Source organism: Sceloporus occidentalis, unplaced genomic scaffold (assembly GCF_023333645.1).
Source record: "Sceloporus occidentalis isolate IW3139 unplaced genomic scaffold, rSceOcc1.0.p SCAF_6, whole genome shotgun sequence".
In the NCBI taxonomy this organism is placed as follows: Eukaryota; Metazoa; Chordata; class Lepidosauria; order Squamata; family Phrynosomatidae; genus Sceloporus; species Sceloporus occidentalis.
The window spans coordinates 7,954,299-7,979,385 of NW_028316986.1; the positions used below are offsets into that span (position 1 = coordinate 7,954,299).

The 25,087-nt window shown below is 40.2% G+C and overlaps 1 long non-coding RNA gene across 4 annotated transcripts; it reads right to left on the minus strand.

The window, feature by feature from the left end:
- LOC149310392 (uncharacterized) lies at positions 1-23,224 on the minus strand. Of its 4 annotated transcripts, XR_016281567.1 has the most exons (6): positions 23,154-23,224; positions 18,723-18,816; positions 18,549-18,647; positions 4,305-4,381; positions 670-752; positions 1-183 (listed from the first exon to the last, which is right to left on the minus strand). It is a non-coding gene; the product is annotated as an uncharacterized LOC149310392 (long non-coding RNA). The 4 variants fall into 4 exon arrangements; XR_016281570.1 differs by lacking the exon at positions 18,549-18,647; XR_016281568.1 differs by lacking the exon at positions 18,723-18,816 and having other exon boundaries at positions 23,154-23,202.
- Positions 23,225-25,087: the final 1,863 nt, after the last annotated feature.

The window sequence follows — 25,087 nt, forward strand, 5'->3', positions numbered from 1 at the left end:
CACACTTGCATTTATTGTTATTGAAGGAAGAACTAAGTTGTAAGATTCTTTTTGTGTTTCTTCAGTGGGTGAAAAGACTATAATACAGATTTTGTAGCAGACTTGGAGACAGTAAAACAGGCAATGATGATTTTTCAGGTCAAGGCAGGATGTCCTTCCATATATTCAATTTCTCCGTCTTATCTAGCATTGAGAAATATATGGGATGGAGGCAGGGAAACCACAATCATTTAGTATTTCTTCCAAAAATGAGTGTCCTCTTCTTATGTAAATCACTTTTGCATCTTTCTCTCATTGTCCCCTACCACCAACAGGGTGTAGTTTCCGTTGTGGGTGGGTGGGGGACAAAATAAGGGCATATCGCACTGCCACAACAATTTTGGATGCAAATGATTTTTTTTCCTGCATTACCACAATGATTAGCATTGTAGTAATTTAAAGCTTCACTTGAGCCATAAACATAACTGGTCAGTGTGAAGTTGAAGGCTTTCATGACCGGCACCCATAGTTTTTTGTGGGGTTTTTTGGGCTATGTGGCCATGTTCTAGAAGATTTTCTTCCTGACGTTTCACCAGCATCTGTGACTGGCATCTTCTCTGAAAATCTTCTAGAACATGGCAACATAGCCCCAAAATCCCACAAAAAACTATAATTGATCAGTATGCTTACCCTGGGTGTTATCATTCTTATCCTGGCAACAGCACTCTGCAGCATGGGCTGAATGTTGAGCACCTTCCAATAGAGATGAAACCCTGAGGGAAAAGATGTAGAAAATCTCTCAGACTTGTTTGTGCTATGTTTCCCACCTGCAATTTCCTCCCACCCTTCACTTAGATTGGGCCTAAATTCTACTAATATTCCCAACCTCAGTTGGTCCATTAAATTGATGGGATTTACATAAATGTTGGCTCACCAATCAACAGTTGATTCAACATGTGTGTTCTCAGTGGGATGGCTTCTCAAATTCAGGACCTTGTATTTTCTTCCCTCGTGTTGTGTTCTGTGTGTCATCAAATCTTGCTGGCTTATGGTCACACTAAACTGAACCTAACATGGGGTTTGATTGTCAGGATTAGCTCAGAGTGGATTAGTCATTGCCTTCTTCTGTGGCTTAGAAAGGGTGACTTGTGCAAAGTCACCTAGTGGGTTTTCCTGGCCAAGCAGAGATTCAAAGCCTGGGCTCCCAGAGTCATTGCCCAACACTCAAACTATTAGACCACACTGGCTCTCCTTTCCCAAGCAATTCAATATGTTTTACATAGGGCAAAATCCTGTAAAACATGTGGATTTATAGGTTTTGTTCTCTCTCCTCCCCTATTGCCTGGGGAAGGAAATGGGTAAGGCATGTTACATACACTCACAAAGTACGTCCCCAGGACGTACTAGGGTTAGGAAGGGGCGTCACTTCCTGATGCCCCTAACCCTAGTACGGACTGGGTCTGTACAAAATGGCGGTGCCCGTTCCACATGGGGGCCGCCATTGCTATGTCACGACCGTGCCACCTCCATATGGGGCAGTGCAGAAGTGACGTACTGGAGCTGTGCGAGGGTGCCGGGGCGCCCTTTCTGCGACCCCAGAAGGAGCTCCGTTTTGGAGCTCCTTCCACCTTTGCGTCACTGGGTGCAGCCTTTACATGGCTGCACCAGCGACGCAGAGCAGAAAGGGGCCAGGCAGCCCCTTTCTCCTCCTCCCCGCTGCCGTTGGGTGTCCTTGGGGCTTGAAGCCCCAAGGACACCCCTTTTCAGGCCGCGGGGAAGCGGCCTTTTGCCACTTCCCCACAGCCTGGAAAGCGGCGGATTGGGGCCTCAGAGGCTGCCGTTGTGGCAGCTGAGGCCTCGATTTGGCAGGGAAAGGGTGCCCCAAATGGATGGTCTGTAACGTGCCCAAGTACATTATGTTGTTCCTGCAGGTGGACCCTTGATGACACCAGCTTCCTGCTGGATCTCTCAGAGATACCTAACATGGGGTGTGCTTGTCAATCATATAAACCTAGAGTTGGAAGAGACCACAAGGATCATCCAGTCCAGTTTCCTGACATTCGGGAATACACAATCAAAGCATACCCAAGAGATGACCAGACTATGTGTGAAAACCTCCAAAGAAGGAGATTCCACCACCCTTCAAGGCAATATCTTCCACTGTCAAACAACAATTCCTATCAGGAAGTTCTTCCTAATGTTCTGATGTTGAAGTTGGATCTCTTTTCTTTTGCTGTAGCTTGAACCCATTGTTCCATGTCCTAGTCTCTTGAGCAGGAAAAAAAGCTTGCTCCATCCTTCATATGACATCCCTTCAAAGATTTAAACATGGCTCATCATGTTACTCCTTAACCTTGTTTTCTCACTGCTGAACATAGCCTACTCCCTAAGCGATAGTCTCCAAACCTTTTACTAGTAGTGTAAAGAATTCTTGTCAAAATTTGATATACATATGAAATATCTGTTATTTGAAGATTTTGTAAGTTTTTTTTTAAAAAGATGAAATTATTAGAACTTCTCAATCAATGAGTAAGATTTTTTTATCATTTGCAAATGAAGGGACAGGGCCTTTCAACTGACAATTCAATGGCCAGTATTTGTGTGTTTTGCATAAGCCAAGCTACCATTCATACTGGGGCTTACCAGAGGCTATTTCCTTTGTTAGGGTGATGTCCTCCCCCAACTTTGCCTACATCTTTGCTTTGAAAAACAAATGAGAACAAAAACAGAGAACATTTTGTGTGTAGGTGGGGGTGGATACCTTCAGTCATTCTCCTCTTTCTTGTCATGCTCTCCCATTCAAATTCTCACAGAAGAGAAGAAGGGGGTGGGGTGAAGTAGCAAATGGCAGTGTTCTTCTGCCAAGCAGAAATTCTGCAATGGAGAAATCCTAGTATTGGAAGGGTCATCTTGTCCAACCCCCTTCTACCAAGAAGGAATACTTAGAAATTCTACCTCTGAAGCTGAGTGAGTGTGACCGGCCCTCACAAAAGAGAAGAAGGGGGTGGGGTGGGGTGAAGTGGCAAATGACAATGCTCTTCTGCCAAGCAGGAATTTTGCCATGGAGAAATCCTAGGATTGGAAGGGATCTCAAAGGTCATTTCATCCAACTCCCTTCTACCATGAAGGAATACCTAGCATTCTAGAGTTGGACTTGGAGGCTGAGAGCATGCAACTTGCCCAAAGTCACCCAGTGAGTTTCTGTGGTGAAGTGGGAGGCTAGAGTTCTAATCTCAGCTCTGCCATGTTAATCCACAGCGTGACCTCAGGGACATTCTGAACTCTCCTTGCCCAAAAGCAAACCAATCATAGCCTTTGACTTCACAAACCAATCATAGCTTAAATACGAGCCTAGATGTCTAGAATTGCATTGACTTTTTAAGTTGTCACACCATACTGCTGACTCCTGTTTAGCCTGTTGGCCCCTAAGACTTGTAAATTCCTTCTCATGTACTGCCATCAAACCAAGGTCATCCATTCTAAATCTGTGCATTTCATCTTTGCTCCCCAAGTGTAGTATCCCACGTTTCTCCATGCTTCCCAGCTGCAGAAACATACAGTCCGTCCTCGCCTTACGCGGGGGATCCGTTCCAGATCCCTCCGCGTAAGGCGAATTCTGCCTATGCTCGAGCCCCATTGGAAACAATGGGGCTCGTGCGCGGTGGCGCGGGCGCGCACAGGGCGCAACGGGCACGTGCCCATTCAATTGAATGGGACGCGCCGCCCCTTCCGCCCCACGCACGCCCCATGGCTTGAGCGCGTATGGCGCGGGCGCGCTGTAGTAATATGCTGTGTGGCCACCTCCTACCCTTCTCGGCCCACAAAAAGGCCACAGATGACACTAAGGTGGCATGGTAATAAATGATGTTCACGGGAAAAGAGTGCCTGGTGGATTTTTACTATCTTATGACCCATATAAGATCAAAGGCAGAAGCTGAAGTCCTCTTGGTTAGTCCTGCTAGAGTAGACCCATTGAATCCATTGTTGTATGGTAAGCTGACATGTAGGTAAAAATAGCTAAATGAAATAGTTATTTGGCTATATGATTTCCATTTTTGTTTAATCTCGCTTTATTTAAAGAATATTCTCCCACAGATTAAATCACACTTCTATTTTCTTATTCTCTTTCTGTCAGATTCATACAAGGGTTAGAAAGTTGCTTTGTAAAGAATGCATACTGCTTCGGGGCTTGTCTTAATGTTCATAAATACTATGTTAACCTCATTAAGGCATCATTCACAAAGAACCAAGGAGTGTTTTATCACAAGTGTTGGGAAGAGGACAAAAAACATTGCAAGTCCTGTGAAATTCTTTGGTATCCTTACCGCAGGGCATTTGATAATGGTACAAGCACCTTTGTAATGACGACATTGTTCATGATTGCGGACAGGGCCCAATTCTCCTGTTCAAAAGAACAAAGGAAATGTGCAAGATGATGTAAAATATGGAAAACAGTACTAACACCTTCTCATAAACACACAGTTCTAGACCTATTACAATTGGTCACACACTTATCTGACAGAGCAGAGCTGAGCAAATCATTTCTGCAGGACTGGAAAGGCCAGAGGGAATTGCTAATTGACATAGACACAAAATCATAGAATAGAATAAACTTTGGATTAAATTGTACATTTGTAATATATTTGTTTGGTCATTTTGCCTAACCTTTTGGTTACTACTTTTCAGTTGAATGTATTATAAAATATTAATAGAATAATAGAATCATTGAGTTGAAGGAACCACAAAGGCCATCAAGTCATGCAGAAAGAGACAATTAAAACACCCCCAACTGCTGGCCATCCAGCCTCTGTTTCAGTACCTCCAAAGAAGAATACTCCACCATACTCCAAGGGAGTGTGTTCCACTGTTGAAAAGCTCTTACTGTCAGGACGTTCCTCCTAACATTTAGGTGGAATTTCTTTTCCTGTAGCTTGCATCCATTGTTCTGTATCCTATTCTCTGGAGCACCAGAAAAGAAACTTGCTCCATCCTCAATATGATACCCCTTCAAATCATATCACCTCTTAACCATCTCTTCTCCAGGCTAAACATACCCAGCTCCCTAAGTCTCTCCTCAGAAGGCATGGTTTCCAGACTCTTCACCATTTTGGTTGCCCTCCTTTGGACATGCACCAGCTTACATTTGTCAGTTCTTTTAATATCCTTGAATGTAGTACATCTGGTCCTAGAGACTTAAATTCATTTAGATTAACAAGGGCCTGTTACAGACTGCCAAAATAAAGCTGCTTCGGGTCTCTTTGGAGGTATGCTATTTAAATGATGCATGGGTCCTAAGAGTCCGGAGGTCGCACCAAAGCCACACTCCATTCCTAAGCACCGGAGTGCAGCTTTTGGTGCAGCTTCCAGATTCTTAGGATGCACGCATCATTTAAATAGTATACCTCCAAAGAGACCCGAAGCAGCTTTATTTTGGCAGTCTGTAACAGGCCATAGTATTCCTGCACTACCTCTTTATTTTATCTTTACTTATTCCTAGATCCCTTTCACATGTAGTAGTCTTGTTAAGCCAGGTGTTCCCCATCCTATATCTATGCATTTCATTTTTTCCATCTAAGGGCAATACCTTACATTTCTCCCTGTTCAAAATTCATGTCAAGGGGGACGTAGGTTGCTATATTTTCTTGTTATATGATACATCTCTTTGAAAATCAAGACTGTATTGAAGTATACTGAATTGTATTGTAAACACAGTACAAAAGGGAGCATATCTAATAAAGACATCAGTCACAAGATTACAAACTTCAAAAATGCAACAATTACAAAGGAGACTATCAATAAAACAACCTAAAATACACAAAACAAATGCAATACTTCTAGAAGAGATAAGACTGATGAGAGAAGAAATGAAAAAGAAAAAGAATTAAGACAAGATATGGAAATGATGAAAGGAGAGATAAAACAGGCAATAAGAAGTGACCTGAAAGAAATAAAACAAACAATAAAATACAATTTCAATGGATATATCAGACAAGTAAAATCAAAAGTGGAGAAGAAAAATCAGGAATTGGAAGAAAAGTTAAAAGACGAAGTAGAGAAAAGGAAAGAAATACAAGAAGAAAGAGTAAATTGGGAACAAAAAATGAGAAAGAGATGCCTGAAAATAAGAGGATTACCAGAGGTGGAAAATGGGAACTTAAATCAATATATGATAATAGTACTGGCAGATTTTATAGGAATAGTCAAATAAATTATGGAACTGGAAATACACAAACTACTTTGTGTTAACTCTTGGACTGCAAAACAAAAAAGCTACCAAGAGACATTGTAATATATTTTGTCAGAATACAAATGAAAGAACTAATACTACAGAAATAGTAGAAAGAGTGGAATTGCAATTTTTGAAGGACATTCCAATTCCAGTGCTGAAAAAAAGAAATAAATTATATCTTCATAACAAAAAAGCTGGGAGATGCCAGAATAATATATAGATGGGAAAATCCAAAAGGAATTTCATTTTGATATCAATAAAATAGAATCAAATTGAATTCAATATAAAGTGTGAAATAATTTTATGAATTTTTTTGTAAAGACAGAACAATATGAGAAAGAAAAACAAGAACAGATACAAATGAGTGCAAAGATTACAGAGAGGAAACGGAGAAAAAAGGAATTATGGAAAGAGGAGAAGAAGGAGACATACTGGTGACAGAAGAAATAGAAAACGATGACACATAAAACCATAAAATTCTTATCATGGAATATGAAGGGCTTAAATATCCCTCAGAAGTGGAAAAAGATATACCACTACCTGGGGAAAATGAAATATGGCATCCTTTTCCTGCAAGAAACTCACATAAAGAAAAATGAAGCAAAATATATGATAAATCAAAAATCAGGTAAAGAATATGTCTCAGCAGGAGAGAAAAAAGGGGGGAAGGGTGTTAATATATATAAATGGGGAAAAATAGTAATGAAAGAATTATTCAATGACCCAAATGGAAATTTTATAGGATTGGAATTACACTGGCAAATAGGAAAAAAACATTAGTAGCAGGCATGTACATATCAATGAAAAAACAAGATCAATTTTTTTCCAAAAATTAACAAATATTTTGACCCAATACAGCTATGAAAATATGATTATACTGGGTGATTAGAATGGAATAATAGATCCAGAAATAGATAGAAAATCTCAGAAACTGATTAAAAAGGGGCAAGGAAAACTCCCCAAAACGTTTTTTTTGGGATGAAAGATGCATTTAATGGACATTTTGAGAATAAAACAAGGAAATGGAAGAGACTATACATTCTACTCGAAAAGATACAAATCATGGCCAAGGATCGACATGTTCCTGGTAGCAATATCATTGGCACTTAAGATTGATAAAATGGATATTGTTGTTATTCTTAGCTGCCCTCGTGTCAGTTCCATCTCATGGCTTCTCTGTGGATGAGACATCTCCAAGAATAAATAAATAATAATAATAATAAAAATTTTATTTGTATACCGCCCTTCCCATGATCAGGGCGGTGAACAACAAATCAAAACAATACAATACATGCATCAGCAAATTAACAAAGACAATAATACAAATGCAAGAGACTATTAAAATCAATATTAAAAACCCCATCAGCCAGCTACCCTTGCTGTCAGAGGGGGGAGACTAGCTGGAACTTGTGTTGGGGAATGCTGATTGAAACAGGAGGGTTTTCAACTCCCTCCTGAACTGGGCCAGGGAGGTGGCCGAGCGGAGCTCAATGGGCAGCGTATTCCAGAGGGTCGGGGCGACGATGGAATATGATCTCCTTGTTGTGGAGACTAATCTAGCCCCTGGGACCTTCAGTAGTTGCCTATCTTTCACTGCCTTGCCCAGATCCTGCCTATCCATCTGGTTTGTGATCTTCCTCTCTTTCTTCTACATCTACCTTTCCTCTCATTATGTGTTCAGAGTACGATTTCCTCTACTTCATCATCTTAGCTTCCAAGGAGAGTCCTGGTCTGATCTGTTCAAGAGCCCATTTCAAGAGCCCATTTGTTTATTTGTTTTGGCTGTCCAGGCTAAGTACTCTTCTCCAGCACTTCCTTCACTGTCTAGATCTTACATCTATACAGGGTAACTGGGAATACAATGGCCTGAATGATTCTGACTTTAGTGCTCAGTTGAATGTATTTGCTCTTTGCTACAGAGAGGAGGAGGAGAGAGGTAGCTGGGCAGCCATTGTAAGTGGTGACTGTTTAATTTTTTTCTTTTAAACCCTAGGAAGAGTGTGCTTGTAGTCACATCTTCAGTGAGTCACATCTGTGAGTCACTAGGGGGCGGAGCTAGCAGACTAGCTCTATATTACTCCTCCCAGAGCCGTGCGCCGTTAGAAATTTTAGTTCTATTTTTATTTCATTCTTTTTCATCCAAGGAAATCTACAGCAGAGGCAGTGTTGATTGATATCAGGAGTTTTAAAGTTTGTGTTTTCTGGAAGATTCTTTTTTTTCAGGAGGAAGCCCACAGTCCTGTTCCAGTAACTTCCTAAGACTTTTCAGTATGGACACTGACAGAACCACGGCAGTCACCTGCAACACTTGTGGGATGTTTGTCTTCTTGCCTACAGAAGTGGAGAACTTCACATTCCCCAAGTGTAAGTTGGTAGTCCTCTTGGAGGAGAAAGTGCAGCAGTTGGAGTCCAGAGCAGCTACACTTCAGCATATTAGGGAGCAGGAGGATTTCCTGGACACAACAGAACTAACAATCCTGGACGAATACTACGCGGAGGAAGATGCTGGAGCCGAGGAGGTCACTTCACATACACAGGAGGCAGACAGCTGGAGGAATGTCACACAGAGAAGTAGGCCAAGAAGGGACTGTTCGGGGAGCTTGCAGCTAGAGAATCGATTCGAAGCTCTTTCCCTTATCAAGGAGGATGAAGAAGAGCAGCATGGACAGACTTCAGGGACAGAGCAGGCAAGCCTGAGAGTCCCACCCCAGGGAACAGTCGCTGCTAAGCCTCGTAGGAGGCATGTGGTCGTAGTGGGGGACTCCTTGCTGAGGGGTACAGAAGCAGTGATTTGCAGGCCTGACAAGACATCTCGAGAGGTGTGTTGTCTTCCAGGGGCAAAGATCCGTGATGTGACAGAGAGGCTGACAAGACTGGTCATGCCTACTGACCAATACCCCTTCCTTTTGGTCCACGTGGGAACTAATGATACTGCAAGACACAGCCTGCAGAACATCAAAAGGGATTACGAGGCGCTTGGTAGGAAGCTGAAAGGAATGGATGTACAGGTTGTCATCTCGTCTCTTCTGCCAGTTGAAGGGCACGGTCCAGGAAGGGAGAGGAAAATAGCGGATGTGAACAACTGGCTTCGCAAATGGTACCACAGAGAACAATTTGGATTCTTCGATCATGGGCTGCGGTTCCATGAGGAGGGACTTCTTGCAACAGACAGGTTGCATCTCACGCCAGTTGGAAGAAATGTTTTTGCCAACAGTCTCAAGAACATGATCAGGAGGGCTTTAAACTGAGTTCCGTGGGGAAGGGAGACAATATTAAGGAAGGCGAAAGGGCTGGAGAAAATAGTCAAACAGACATAGAGGAAACAAGAAAAAAAGTGGCAAGGAACCAACAGTGGGAGGCAAAAAAACCTGCACAAGCAGCAAGTAAATGGGACCCGTGGTCTGCAATGCCTCTACACTAATGCACAGAGCATGGGAAATAAGCAAGATGAACTTGAACTCCTAGTACACCAAAGCAAATATGATATAACAGGCATCACTGAAACCTGGTGGGACGAGTCTCATGATTGGAATGTGGAAATAGAGGGGTATAACCTTATTAAGAGAAATAGGCCAAACAGGAAAGGAGAAGGAATAGCACTATATGTCAGAGATAATTACACCAGTGAAGAGATCCTGGACATCAATCATGGAAGCCAGGTGGAGAGCATCTGGATAAGAATCAAAGGGGAGGGAAACAACAAGGATGTTATGGTGGGAGTCTACTACAGACCCCCAAGTCAGACTGAGGAACTGGATGATATCTTTCTAGAACAGATGACCACACAGTCAGAAAAGAGAGATGTAGTATTGATGGGTGACTTCAACTATCCTGATATTTGTTGGAATTCAAACTCAGCCAAATACTCAAGGTCTAGCAAATTCCTCACTTGCCTGGAAGACTATTTCATGGTCCAAAAGGTGGAAGAGGCAACAAGGGGGTCAGCTATTTTGGATCTGATCCTAACCAACAAAGATGACTTGGTTAGTGGGGTGCAAGTGGTGGGATCATTACGTGGAATTGATCATGTTCTCCTGGAGTTTGTTATACAATGGAAAGGAGAAGCCAGGCATAGTCAAACACACATTCTAGACTTTAGGAGAGCAGATTTCAGTAAACTTAGATCAGTATTGAGGGTGATCCCGTGGTCAGAAACACTAAAAGGGAAGGGAGTTCAGGACGGATGGGAGTTTCTCAAAAGAGAGATACTGAAGGCACAATTTCAAACAGTTCCAGTGAGAAAGAAAAATGGGAGGTGTCTCAAGAAACCAGGATGGATGACTAAGGAACTTTCAACCGAGCTAAGTTTGAAACGGAACATGTATAAGAAATGGAAAAAGGGGGAAATCACGAAAAAGGAATTCAAAGAAATAGCAGGCATTTGTAGGGGTAAAGTCAGAAAAGCTAAAACTCAGGCTTGCTAGAGAGGTTAAAAAGAATAAAAAGGGATTTTTTGGATATGTCCGCAGCAAAAGGAAGAAGAAGGAAATGGTAGGGCCACTGCGTGGAGAAGATGGCAAAATGCTAACAGAAGACAGAGAAAAGGCAGAATTACTCAACACCTTCTTTGCCTCAGTCTTCTCAGAAAAGGCAAAGGGTGCTCAGCCTGAGGATAATGGAGCAGAGGACAGAATAGGGGAGATTCAGCACAGAATAAGTAAAGAGATAGTAGAGGAATACCTTGTTAATCTAAATGAATTTAAGTCCCCAGGACCAGCTGAACTACATCCAAGGGAACTAAAAGAACTGGCAAATGTAATATCGGAGCCATTGGCAATCATATTTGAAAACTCCTGGAAAACAGGAGAAATCCCAGCAGACTGGCGGAGGGCAAACGTTGTCCCCATCTTCAAAAAGGGGGGAAAAGAGGATCCCAACAATTATTGTCCAATTAGTCTGACATCAATACCAGGAAATAAAGGTTAATAATAATAATAATAATAATAATAATAATAATAATAAAGATTCTGGAGCAGATCATTAAACAGAGAGTCTGTGAACATCTAGAAGGCAATGCCATAATCACAAAAAGTCAACATGGGTTTCAGAGAAACAAGTCATGCCAGACAAATCTGATCTCTTTCTTTGATAAAATTACCAGCTTGGTAGATGAAGGGAATGCTGTGGATATAGTATATCTTGATTTCAGTAAGGCCTTTGACAGGGTTTCCCATGACATTCTTGCAAACAAGCTTGTAAAATGTGGGCTAGACAAAGTAACTGTTAAATGGATGTGTAATTGGTTGACTGGCCAAACGCAAAGAGTGCTCAACAATGGCTCTTTTTCAACCTGGAGAGAAGTGACCAGTGGGGTCCCACAGGGCTCTGTCCTGGGCCCAGTGTTATTCAACATCTTTATCAATGACCTGGATGACAGAATTGGGAGCATACTTATCAAATTTGCAGATGACACCAAATTAGGAGGAATAGTTAATACTCTAGAGGACAGGATCAACATTCAAAATGATCTGAATAGACTAGAAAGCTGGGCCAAAGCTAAGAAAATGAAATTCAACACAGAGAAATGTAAGGTACTGCACTTAGGGCAGAAAAATGAAATGCACAGATATAGGATGGGGGGCACCTGGCTGAATGAAACTACATGTGAAAGGGATCTGGGAGTCCAAGTAGACCACAAGTTGAAAATGAGTCAACAGTGCGATGCGGCAGCTAAAAAGGCCAATGCAATTTTAGGCTGCATCAATAAAAGTATAGTGTATAGATCCAGGGAAATAATATTGCCACTATATTCTGCTTTGGTCAGGCCCCACCTGGAATATTGTGTCCAGTTCTGGGCACCACAATTCAAAAAGGACATTGAGAAACTGGAGCATGTCCAAAGGAGGGCGACTAAAATTGTGAAGGGTGTGGAAACCATGTCCTATGAGGGACACTTTAGGGATCTGGGGATATTTAGCCTGGAGAAGAGAAGGTTAAGAGGTGATATGATAGTCCTGTTTAAATATTTGAAAGGATGTCATATTGAGGAGGGAGCAAGCTAGTTTTCTGCTGCTCCAGAGAACAGGACCCGGAACAATGGATGCAAGCTACAGGAAAAGAGATTACACCTCAACATTAGGAGGAACTTCCTGACAGTAAGGGCTGTTTGACAGTGGAACACACTCCCTCAGAGTGTAGTGGAGTCTCCTTCCTTGGAGGTCTTTAAGCAGAGACTAGATGGCCATCTGCTGGGGATGCTTTGATTTGGATTTCCTGCATGGCAGGAGGTTGGACTGGATGGCCCTTGCGGTCTCTTCCAACTATGATTCTATGATTCTAATATCTTTTCCAGTTCTTTCATAACTGCCCTTCTTATTCCTAGTCTTCTTCTTATTTCTTGATGGCACTCTCCATTCTGGTCAATGTTTGATCCTAGATATGGGAATTCTGTAACTATTTCAATTTCCTCATTGTCTAGATTATCCAATGTAGTGGCATACCCATTTCTTTTAGTGCATTCCATAGTTTTCCATGATCTATACAATCAAATGCTTTGTTGTAGTCTATGAAGCAAATGCTGATTCTTTTTTTTAATTGTTTGGTGCGCTCCCTTAACCATCTCATGTTTTCAATGTGGTCCCTAGTGTCCCTTATTTTATTTGAATCCTGCTTACACCTCTGGAATTTCTCTCTCCAAGGATTTTGAACTTTATTTCACTTGCATGTGAGATTATTGCTGTTGTCCTATAGTTGCTACAGTTTTTTGTACCTCCTCTCTTGTGGAATAGCAAAAATTATGTTGGACCATAATCCAATAACAATGAAAATTAGAAATAGACTAAGAGAATTTAATTGGCTTTTAAATGAATATACTGAAAAGAGAAGAAATATCAAAACATGCACAAGAAAGTTTTAAAATATTCTTTCAAGAAAATCTAAAAGATGAATTGGCACCACATATAGTATGGGATACATCAAAACGGTGAAACGGTGGTACACACTCTGATAACCTCTCGTCTAGATTTCTGTAACGCGTTTTACATGGGGCTACCCTTGTACTAAGTTCGGAAGCTTCAGTTAGTCAGATTGGTCACCGATTCATCAAGGTTTGACCATATTACACCTATCTTGAAAGATCTTCACTGGCTCCCTATCTGCTTCCGGGCACAGTACAAGGTGTTGGTTATTACCTATAAAGCCCTACATGGCTTGGGCCCGAGTTACCTACGGGACTGCATCTCCCTATATAATCCGCCCCGCACTCTTAGAACATCAGGTAAGAACCTATTGGAGATAGCAACCTCTAAGTATGTTGCTACTTCGCAAAGAGCATTTTCAACATCAGCTCCAAGACTTTGGAACAGTCTCCCTGAGGAGATCCGCTCGGCGAACTCGTTAGAAACATTTAGAAAAGTGATTAAAACCGAGCTTTTTAGCTGAGCATACCCCACCTGATATGAATACCCCCCTGATATGAATGACACGCCCTGTCTGTGTATGATCCTTTCCTTGTTATTGTATGATGCTATTGTTATTGTCTGATGTTGGATATTTTATTGTTTTTAGCTGCTTTTAATTCAATTTTTATGTAAACACTTTGTGCTTTTTTAGTCTGTAACCCCATTTTGATACACCAGGAGAGGCAGGGAAACATAAATAATTTATTATTATTATTATTATTATTATTATTATTATTACTATTATTAGCAGTGATGAGGGGATTCTTCATTTAAAAAAACAGTGAAAAAAAGAAAAAAGATGTGAAAAAAAGGCCAGGATATTACAAGATATCAAATATTAACAAAAAGACTTAAGAAAATATTGAGTAGTTGAATAAACAAAGATCTATATAGATTTAACGTAACAGATTGGTGAAAGAAAATATAAGAAACATTATCAGCATTATAGAACATCAAGAAAAATGACCAAACAATTAATGTTAATATTTTTGATGCAGAAAAAGCTTTTGACAATGGAAATTAGGACTTTATGACAGAAACAATAAAAAATGGATTTAAGTCAAGATTATCTGTATTGGATAGAAGCAGTTTATTAAAAAACAAGAAACTAAAATAATGATAAATAGAGGAAAAAACAGACAGTTGTCAAATTCAGAAAGGAACTAGATGAGGTAGACAAAGGGAATACTGTAGATATAGCATATCTCGATTTCAGTAAGGCCTTTGACAAGATCCCCCATGATATTCTTGCAAACAAGCTAGTGAAATGTGGGCTTGACAAGGTAACTGTTACATGGATTTGTAATTGGTTGACTGGCTGATCCCAAAGGGTGCTTAACAATGGCTCCTCTTCATCCTACAGATACGTGACTAGTGGGATGCCACAGGGTTTTGTCCTGGGCCCAGTGCTATTCAACATCTTTATCAATGACTTGGATGAAGGAATAGAAGGCATGGATATCAAATTAGCCTTAATTACAAGGAGTAGCTAATACCCCAGAGGACAGGATCAAAGTTGAAGACCTGAATAGACTAGAAAGCTGGTCCAAAGCTAACAAAATGAATTTCAACACAGAGAAATGTAAGTTACTGCACTTAGGGCAGAAAAATGAAATGCACAGATAATGAGACTACATGTGAAAAGGATCTAGGAGTCCTACTAGACCAGAGGTTGAACATGAGTCAGTAGTGTAATGTGGCAACTAAAAAGATCAATACAGTTTTAGGCTGGATCAATAGAACTATACTGTGGTCTCCAAATTGTGCCCTTTAAGAGTTTTTGGACTTCAGCTCCCAGAAGTCTCAGCCATGTTGGCCAATAGTCTGAGATTCTGGGAGCTGAAGTCCAAAATCCTTTACAAAGCACAGTTTGGGGAATGCAGGTCTTGATCAAGGAAGTAATAGTTCCACTCTATTCTGCTTTGGTCAGGTCTCACCTGGAATACCGGGCACCACAATTCAAAAAGGACATTGAGAAACTGGAGCATATCCAAAGGAGGGCGACTAAAATGGTGAAGGGTTTGGAAATCATGCCCTATGAGGAATGATTTAGGAAGCTGGGGATGTTTAGCCTAGAGAAGAGAAGGTTAAGAGGTGATATGATAGCCCTGTTTAAATATTTGAAGGGATGTCATATTGAGGAGGGAGCAAGCTTGTTTTCTGCTGCTCCAGAGAACAGGACTCGGAACAATGGATGCAAGCTACAGGAGAAGAGATTCCACCTTATCATTAGAAGGAACTTCCTGACAGTTCCCTGCCCTCAGGCTTACAATCAAAAAATTCATGACAAATAAGGATAAGGGAGTGGTGGTGGGGAATAATTAATTGGAATTAATTAATTAATTAATTAATATTTAAAATATATCGATTATACACAGGGCTGAAGTTAAATTATGAAAGACAATTATGTTAACGATGAATATGACAAAGGCCAATAAAGAAAAATTGACACAAATATCAGAATTTGAAATAGGAAAAAAGATAAAATATTTTTGAAAAAATATTATGTTGAAAAATTCCAAATTATTTAAAAAAAAACAATTATGGTCTAGTATGGTAGGAGATAAAAAGATCTACAGAGGTGGCCCAGTACAAATTTATCATGGTTGGGAAGAATATCAAAGGTATAGATGAATGTGACACCTAAATTATTATTTCTCTTCAAAGGTATACCACTTATAACGTACAACATCCCTTTTAGAGAATGGTAAAAAGAAATATCGACATTCATTTGGAATAGGTGAACTAGAATTAAGATAAAAATCATGCAAGATTAAAAAGATAAAGGTGAACTGGGAATACTAAATTTAAAAATATATCATGACAGCTCTAGTTTAGAATGGATGAAAAAATGGGCTAGAATAAAAAAATGAGAGGCTATTACAACTAGATTGTGCTGAGATTATATTTAGTTGGCACATATAGTTAATATACGATAAGATAAAATCAAACAAAGAATTCAATAATCATTACATATGAAAATCTCTGTTAAGAGTGTGGCAAAAATATAAACCACAGTTTATACAGAAAATACCAAAATGGACTTCAATAAATGAAGCATTTTATAGGAGATAAATAATGAAAGAAGGAGAATGGATAACATATGAAGGACTTTTAATAATAGAAAAAGGAAAATACAGAATGAAAACTACAGAGGAATTGATGAAAGAAGGTTTTAAATGTAATTGGTTTTTATATACACAAATTACAGAAAGGTTTAAAATGGATGAAATAATGTGTCAGTTAGAAAAAGAAGAAACAAATTATAAAAATATACAAAAATACCAAAGCCAAATGTTGGAATTGTTCAGAAAACAGGGTCATATGGCGGGGGGGGGGGGTATAAAAGAGCTTAAAAATACTGGAAATAAATAAATGAAGAAATGGAAAAAAATATTAGATATTAAAATGAAAATGGACCCAACAACCTATTTACTGGGGATAATCAACAAAGAATTAGAGAGAAAACATGGAAAAATCATTTTTGTATGATAATAGCAGCAAGGATAACATTTGGGAAAAAAAGGAAAAACAAAGAAGAACCAACTATGTTTTTCTGTGAAGTCGAAGGCTTTCATGGAGGGCATCCATAGTTTTTGTGTGTGTTTTGTAGTTTTAAATAGCATTAAAATACAGGTTAAAAACAGTAAGAGAGCATAAATAAACTATAAATGTATCAAACAACATAATGAGTTAAAAATAAAATTGAATTTTTGAAAAGTTTTTTTTTAAAACCCTATAAAGAACTGTCTTGGGTTGAATTGCTTTTAACTTGGTTCCTAAAGGGACATTTGTAAGGATGTCCATTCTAGTGGTGAACTAACAGGTGAAATATGTTACTCATTCCCAAAGCCTCCCATTTTGATATCAAGAAATAGGGTGAGATTCACCCCTCCATGACCCAAAATGTCTCCGCATAGCTTCGAAGCAAGGGGGTCAGGTCAGTTAGTTTAGGAGTTGTTAGAGGGCTGTGATTCACTCACACCTCACAGAAGGCAAAGGAAATCTCATGAAGGACAAAACACTATTTTCTTTACAATATTTGTTCCTGTTTATCAGGTCCTGTGGGCTATCTTAAATAGGAATCTGCTCATTTACACACCAATTCTCACCTCAAAAGTCCCCCACCCTAAGCGGTTGCCTTATACAATTTGGACCATTGAGCATGGGACCCCTGGAACTTTGCCCAGGTGGTTTTTACCCTATAAAGCCCTCAAATTTCAATTGTTCCATGAACTAGTTGGTTCATAGGCAGCCACTCTGTCACTCTGAGCCCTGCTAGACCCGGCTCATCATTGCCACTCTGAGTGCTCAGGAAAGGCCGAGTCCCACATCCCATCTACCAAACCGCATCTACTGGAACGACCTCTCTGCTGGTAATATCACTGTTAGTGAAGCCTCATTTCTATTCCAATCTAACACCTTTGATTCTTAGCTTCTTATGTGCTTGTGTGAGAGGGTGTTTGTTTCATGTGTGTGTTTAATCCGTTTAATAAAATATAGTTAATAGAGGCATCCTGTCTCTGTTAGAATCATAGAATCATAAAATAATAGAGTTGGAAGAGACCACAAGGGCCATCCAGTCCAACACCCTGCCATGCAGGAAACCACAATCAAAGCATCCTTGACAGATGGCCATCAAGCCTCCTTTTAAAGACCTCCAAGGAGGGAGACTCCACTACATTCTGAGGGAGTTTGTTCCATTGCCGGACAGCCCTTACTGTCAGGAAGTTCCTCCTAATGTTGAGGTGGAATCTCTTTTCCTGTAGCTTGCATCTATTGTTCAAGGTCCTAGTCTCTGGAGCAGCAGAAAAGAAGCTTGCTCCCTCCTCAATATGACATCCCTTCAAATATTTAAACAGGGCTATCATATCACCTCTTAACCTTCTCTTCTCCAGGCTAAACATCCCCAGCTCCTTAAGTCGTTCCTCGTAGAGCAGGCTTCCAGACCCTTCACCATTTTAGTTGCTCTCCTTTGGCCATGCTCCAGTTTCTCCACATCCTTTTTAAATTGTGGTGCCCAGAACTAGACACAATATTCCAGGTGAGGCCTGACCAGAGCAGAATATAGTGGCACTATTACTTCCCTTGATCTAGACACTATACTTTTATTGATGCAGCCTAAAATTGCATTGGCCTTTTTAGCTGCTACGTCACACTGTTGACTCATGTTCAACTTGTCATCTACTTGGACTCCTTTGTTTCCCCCCTCCGTAAACATAGAGACAAAATCCCAAGGCTGCTTGTAACTCAGCCATAACTTGAGCTAGTATAAAAATTCCCTAAACTTCATAGTTACAAATACATGAGGATATAACATTGTATATAAAGTGCATACATCATTACTGGTTGGGAGGACTGAAATGCCAAGAGAGGTCTACTTGTTCAAATGATCCAACGTTTCTAACAACATCCACGCTAATGGTAAATTAACAACTTACCTGGTTCAGGAAGGAGCACCAGGAGAAGAGAAAGCAAGAGAACTTGTCTGGTCTTCATACTATGGCAGGCATAGATGTTTGGGTGTGTACTCTGTATTCCTAGAGAAGAGGCATGGGATGGTGATTAAGGATGTGAAAATATTCACATCCTTGAAGACAGACATAAAGACCTACCTGAGAAATGAAGACTGCTGGAGGCCCCCTCTTCTATCTTCCACCAGTGAGGGCAACAAATTATATGAGGTTGCAGAAGAGAAGAGAATAGACACTGGGAGGGAGATAGGAAGGAATTTAGAAGAACACTCATTAAAATGAGTAACTCTGATAATGGAGCTTATAGCAGATAGCCTTCTTCCCAGGTCACAAAGAGTTAAATGACATGAGGCAGCTAAGTCACAGTTTAATGTGGCTCATCATTAGGTTATGGGATAGCAATTGCCTAAGGAGATGTCCAGTTGGACAGAAGCACTAACTTTCAAGGTTCTTCTCTGCAGAGATTATTAAAAGCCTTAAGTGACCATGAGGCAAGACACTCCAGAAAAGGAGATTCTAACAATTGTATCCACATCAGTGTGTGGATGACACCCAACTCTATCTCTCCTTTCCATCTGACTCCAATGAAGCTGTCTCTGGTGCCGAACCAGTGTCTGATGTCAGTAATGAACTGGATGAGGGCAAACAAACTGAAGCTTAATCCAGACAAGACAGGTGCTCCTGGTCAGTCATAAGGCAGATCAGGGAATTGGGGCAGTTCCTGAGCTGGATGGGGTTAAACTCCCCCTGAAATCTCACGCTCACAACTTGAGTGTGCTCTTGGACTTCACTCTGAGCCTGGATACCCAGGTTTCAGCAGTGGCCAGGAGTGCATTTGCACAATTAATGCAGTGCACATTCCTTGAGACATCAGATCTGGCTACACTGACACAAGCTGCCTTGGGAAACTGTTCGGAAACTTCAGCAGGTCAAAAATGCCGCAGCTACAATTCTTACTGGAGCCAGTTACAGGGAATGTATAACTCCTGTATTAAAACAGCTTCACCAGCAACCGGTCCGTTTCCAAGCACAATTCAAAGTGCTAGTCATTACCTATAAAGCCCTACATGGTTTAGGTCCAGACTATTTGAGAGGTCGTATCTCCCCATACGAACCACCTAGAGCCCTAAGATCCTCAAGAGAAAGTTTTCTCTCAGTCCTACCACCATCCCAGGCTCATTTTTTTAAAGATTGTAAGCCTGAGGGCAGGGAACCATCTAATTAAAATAATACTTGTAAGCTGCTCTGAGAGCCTTTAGGGCTAAAGAGCAGGGTATAAATACCATAACCAAATAAATAAATAAATAAATAAATAAATAAATAAATAAATTTGGTGAGGATATGAGAGAGAGCCTTCGCAGTGGCTGCTCCCACTCTGTGGAACTCCCTTCCACGAGAGACTAGGCTAGCCGCTTCACTGCTGGCCTTTCGCCGACAGGTGAAGACATTTTTATTTAAACAGGCCTTTTAAAATGTTGCCGCCTTGGTTTTATTGGGGGATGAGGGGGTTGGTTTAAGATTATTGTTCTTAACTTTGTGTGTTTTAAATTTTATATTTGTAATTTTTATATTTTTTTACAATTTTACTTGTGTAATTTTACTTGTTGTTTTAATGTGTTTTATATATGTTGTTAGCCACCTTGGGTCCCACTTTGGGAGAAAGGTGGGATAAAAATAAAATTAATAATAATAATAACTTGAAGGCACACATACACGTTTTTTTAAAAAAGCAAATAGTCAAAAAATAGTTTCACTCACCACTTTGATCAGAAATCTCAGTATCTACTGGAGAAGATCAGAACTGATTTTTTTTCCAAGGAAGACTATGACATGGATGCTCTAAAAAAGTTGGCTCCTGCTTTCCCCCTAAAAACAAAACTTGATGAAAGAAGAAATGTTTCTTCTTGAGCAAACACAGTACTTGTTTTTCTACTTTGGTGAAGCAAGCTCTTGTAATCTCCAGATGGGTGGTGACTCTGTGCCTTTGAAGAGCTTCCTAACAGGAGAACACAATTAGCTGAATATTTCCCCATTGCACAAGGAATCTGATGACCCTTCAGGCAAAGCACACTTTGTTCCCTGTACAGGGTTCTGATTCTTCTCTTGTATTGATTTTAATCTTTATGAGTGATTCATGGAATATAAGAAGGGTACTGTTTTTATTCAAGTGGAGCCTGAGAGATTTTGGACCTCCTTCTTAAAGTTGGGATGGAAGCACACATTTCTTTTATACAATGCAAATGGAAATAAAATCAAATTTGAGAGAGACTGTAAGAATTTATGTACATTCTAGATGAATCCACTATTGGACTTGAAAGTGAATTTTTTAATGGGTTTTCTCACCTAAAAATAGGATGGGCTTTATACATGAAAATGCCAAAAAATATGACACAAGATATCATTTTTACATGAACATTTTGTTTTTTAACAATATGTTTTTAACAATATAAGAACCAGAGTGATGTAGTGGTACGAATGTTGGACTATGACTCTAGAGTTCAAATCCCAGTTTGGACATGAAACTATTTTTTGACTATTTGTTTTTTTAAAAATGTGTATGTGTGTTTGTGCCTTCACGTTATTATTATTATTATTAATTTTATTTTTATCCCATCTTTTCCCAAGAGTTACACTCTCTCAATCTCAGAGGATGGCAATAGCAAACCCCCTCTGAATATATCTTGCCAAGAAAACCCCAATATAGATTCACCTTAGCATTGCTATAAGTTGGAAACAACTTGAAGGTACAGAACAACAATTGTTTTTTTTTAAGTAAAATACATTTTTTTTGGTCCAAGGAGCTTTTTTCCAATTTTAAGCATAAAAATCCCCAAATGTCAAAAATATTCCAGCAGTTGACTTCCCCCCACCACACCAATGTAATGTTTTGACTTCTGAAGACCTCTTTTTTGTGGGAAATGTTGGAAAAAAATCTTTTTATATCTTTCACTGCAGTGTAAGCCTGTGTGTGTGTGTGTGTGTGTGTGTATACACACCAAATCCTTTATGTCCAGTGTTATTCTTTTAAGTAGGGTAGCTCCTTTTCCCAAGAGTTGATATTGACACACACACATGGAGTGCACAGTACAAGGGACATTACATAAACTTGTGTGCATCACTTGTATACTACAGTCAGATATGGAGAAGGCCCAGCTGAAACTTGTTGACCATACACAGTTTTTATTATAATCCCCATTGACATCAATAGCTAAACTTGGAGTTGAATTTACATGAGTTGGATTACAAGCCACCCATTCAGATTCAATAGTCAGCTATGTCATAACTCTTAACTTGATCTCTCTCTCTCTCAATAACAAGAGAGTGTGACTTACACAATGTCACCCTGTGGATTTACATGACTGAGCTGGGATTAGAACTCTAGCCTCCCAGTTCACCATAGAAATTCACTGGCTGACCTTGGGCAAGTCACATGCTCTCAGCCTCAACTGCAACTCCTAGGGATTCCTTCATGGTAGAAAAGGGGGGGTTGGATGACCCCTGGGAATCCCTTTGAATGCTAGGTTTTATCCATGGCAGAATTCCTGCCATTGCACCCCACCCCTCCCCTTCTTCTCTTCTGTGAGGGTCACACTCTCTCAGCCTCAGAGGCAGGGCATGACAAACCTCTCTCTCCAGCTTTCTCAAGGTGATGCTAAGGCAAACCTACTTTTATTTTGCATTTTAATTTTTTTATTGTTTTGAAAAGGAGAGTTCAGAATATCCATGAATGAGAGTGTGTGATGTATCCAAAAGGGGGGTTGGATGAGATGACCCTTGGGAATCCCTTCCAATGCTAGGATTTCATCCCCACTCCTTCTTCTCTTCTGTGAGAGAATGGCAGAGCATGACAAAAAGGGGAGAAGGTCTTATCCACCACCACCTACACACAAAATATTCTCCCCTTTTGTTCTCTTTTGTTTGTCAAAGCAAAGCTGTGGGCAAAGATGGGGGACATCACCCTAACAAAGGAAATAGCGTCTGGTAAAACCCAGTATGAATGGTAGCTTTTCTTACACAAAATACGCAAATCCTGGCCATTGAATTGTCAGCTGAAAGGTCTCGTCTCTTCACTTCATTTGGAAATGATTAGAAATAAAAATTCTTACTCATTGATTGAGAAGTGCTCAGAATTTCTTTTCTTTACGATGCTTTTGAAATATTCGAATAATAGGTATTTCTACCAGTTTCTACTGTTTTTCGAATTTTGAAGAATATTCTTTACATCACTACTCAGTCACTGAGCTCAAGAGACTGGGGCTATAGCTATACTGAGAGCTTCTTCCCCAGGCAAATCTGACTCCCTTCCTCCGAGTAAAAGCCCCCCCTCCCTCAGACCAGGGGCTCAGGACCTGGGTCTACACACAATAGAAGAACAGAGCGTTAAGGAGCATACAATCACACCCCTCCTCATTTCACAAAAACAATCAGCCTTGATCCAGTAAACAAAGGTGAAAAGGTACTCTGCCTCGGGCAGCAGTTATATGGCAGTAGATTGATAGCTCCGCCTCTAGTGACTCCAAGAAGCCTCAACCCCTCAGGAACAAACCCATTCATCCAAGTCTGAAAACACACCAAATCAAGGATGTCCTCCTAGACACAGCTCTCCTTCTTCTCCCTGTGCAGGGACTGCACTTGAAAGCCTCTGGCAGCAGTTACATGAAGCTTGGCTGCTAGCTCCATCCCCAAGTGAGTCATAGAAGGCCTACTCCTTCAGGAACAAACACACTCACCCAAGTGTGAAAATGCACCCACCATGGTGAATGGTGGCGTGGCAGGTTATGCTTTACTGAGGTGGTGCAACAACAACTGCAAAAAAGGGGTTATAGAGCCCCTTTTAAATATAATAAAAATTATGAATAGGATGAAAGGAGGCTCAGAGGTGCCTGAAGGAATCTGAGTTCCACTACCAGTACCAGAGGGACCAGAGAAAATAAAGTAAGGTGAAGAAGAAGAAGGAGAACAACAACTCAGGTACAGACAGAGTTGAAGGACTGAAGGGGTGAAACCCAACCTCCACCTTTACAGCTAAAATGGCACAAAACACCACCCACCATTTTTTAAAACAAGAACAAATATAGGACAAATTATAAAAGCCAGTTTTCTACTACTACAGGAGTAAAGAACTGTAATTAAAACCCACCTGGCAAGAAGAATTCAATATTTTGAAGGCAGTCAAGAGAACGGAAAGGAGGACACCTAGAGGTGGTGAGACAGAGGAGTAAAAGGAGATCCAAAATATTGCTAATCTTAACTGATTTAAATAATAATAATAACTTTATTTTTACCTCACCTCTCCATCAGGATTGAGGCACCATACAATAAAAATTTATACAGTACAACAATAATCCCAATTATTCCCTCCTTCCCCTAAAATATCAATTTAACTGATTTAAACATTAAAATAATCAGAGATGGATGAACGGGGTTACAGGGTATTCAGTATGATGGTCGATTTGATGGGTAGCTGGGTTTGCTATTCAGGAAAGGCCTGCTGGAAGAGATCCATTTTGTAAGCTTTTTTAAAGCTGTCCAAGCTGGTAATATGATGGATCTCCTCTGACAGGCTGTTCCATAATCTGGAAGTGGTTGAAAAAAAGGTCCTCTGGGTCACCATAGCCAATTTGGTCTTTATAGGCTGTAGCAGATTCTTCCCAGAGGACCTGAGTGTATGGGGTGGATTGAATGGAAGGAGGTGATCCCATAGATAGGGTCAAGACGGATCTCTTTTGGAAGGCCTTCCCAGATTAGCATTTCAGCTGCCTCCCATCAACTGTCTGCTTTGTTTTAATAATTTAATCTTATAGTTTTTATTGTAGGTGGGTGGGTTTGTGGGATATTGTATTTTATTGTTTTTTAATGTTCTTTTCATGTTGTCAGCCACCTCAGTCTAATTGGAGAGGTGGTATAAATAAAATGTTGTTGTTGTTGTTGTTGTTGTTGTTATTGAAAAAGAAAGTGTATGTGCAGAAATGGATTAAACAAACTAATAAGCCAAGGTGCAAGAGGATATAAAGTGAAGAAGGAGAAGGAGTAAGAGCTAAGAATCAGAAAGGGCTGGAAAGGAGGAAACTAAGAGGAATAGACATGAGAGAAAAAAGAGAAGTCAGAAAAGGGGAGGAAAGAGCTGCCATGACTGCGAACCAGAGAGGACAAGGACTAGAGGGGCATTAGGAATATTAGAAAACAGAGGAAAGTAAAGAAAGCACAGACTTCTCACTAAGGTGGAGCTAATCATGTAATTACAGTAAGTAAGAATGCTAGACTATTGGGAAGAGGAAAGAAGACCAACAAATATGAAATGGAGAGAGTATCAGTAAATAGGAGAAGAGGAAAGAAAAAAGGACTTTAAAGACCTTAAAGCAACAGTTATTGGTAAATAATACAAAACTTGGGAGAAATGACAGTAGAAGAATAGAACAAAGATGGACTTGGGAAAGAGTAGTGGTGTGAATAAACAGCTTTTTGTGGGTTTTTCGGGCCATGTGGCCATGTTCTAGCAGAGTTTC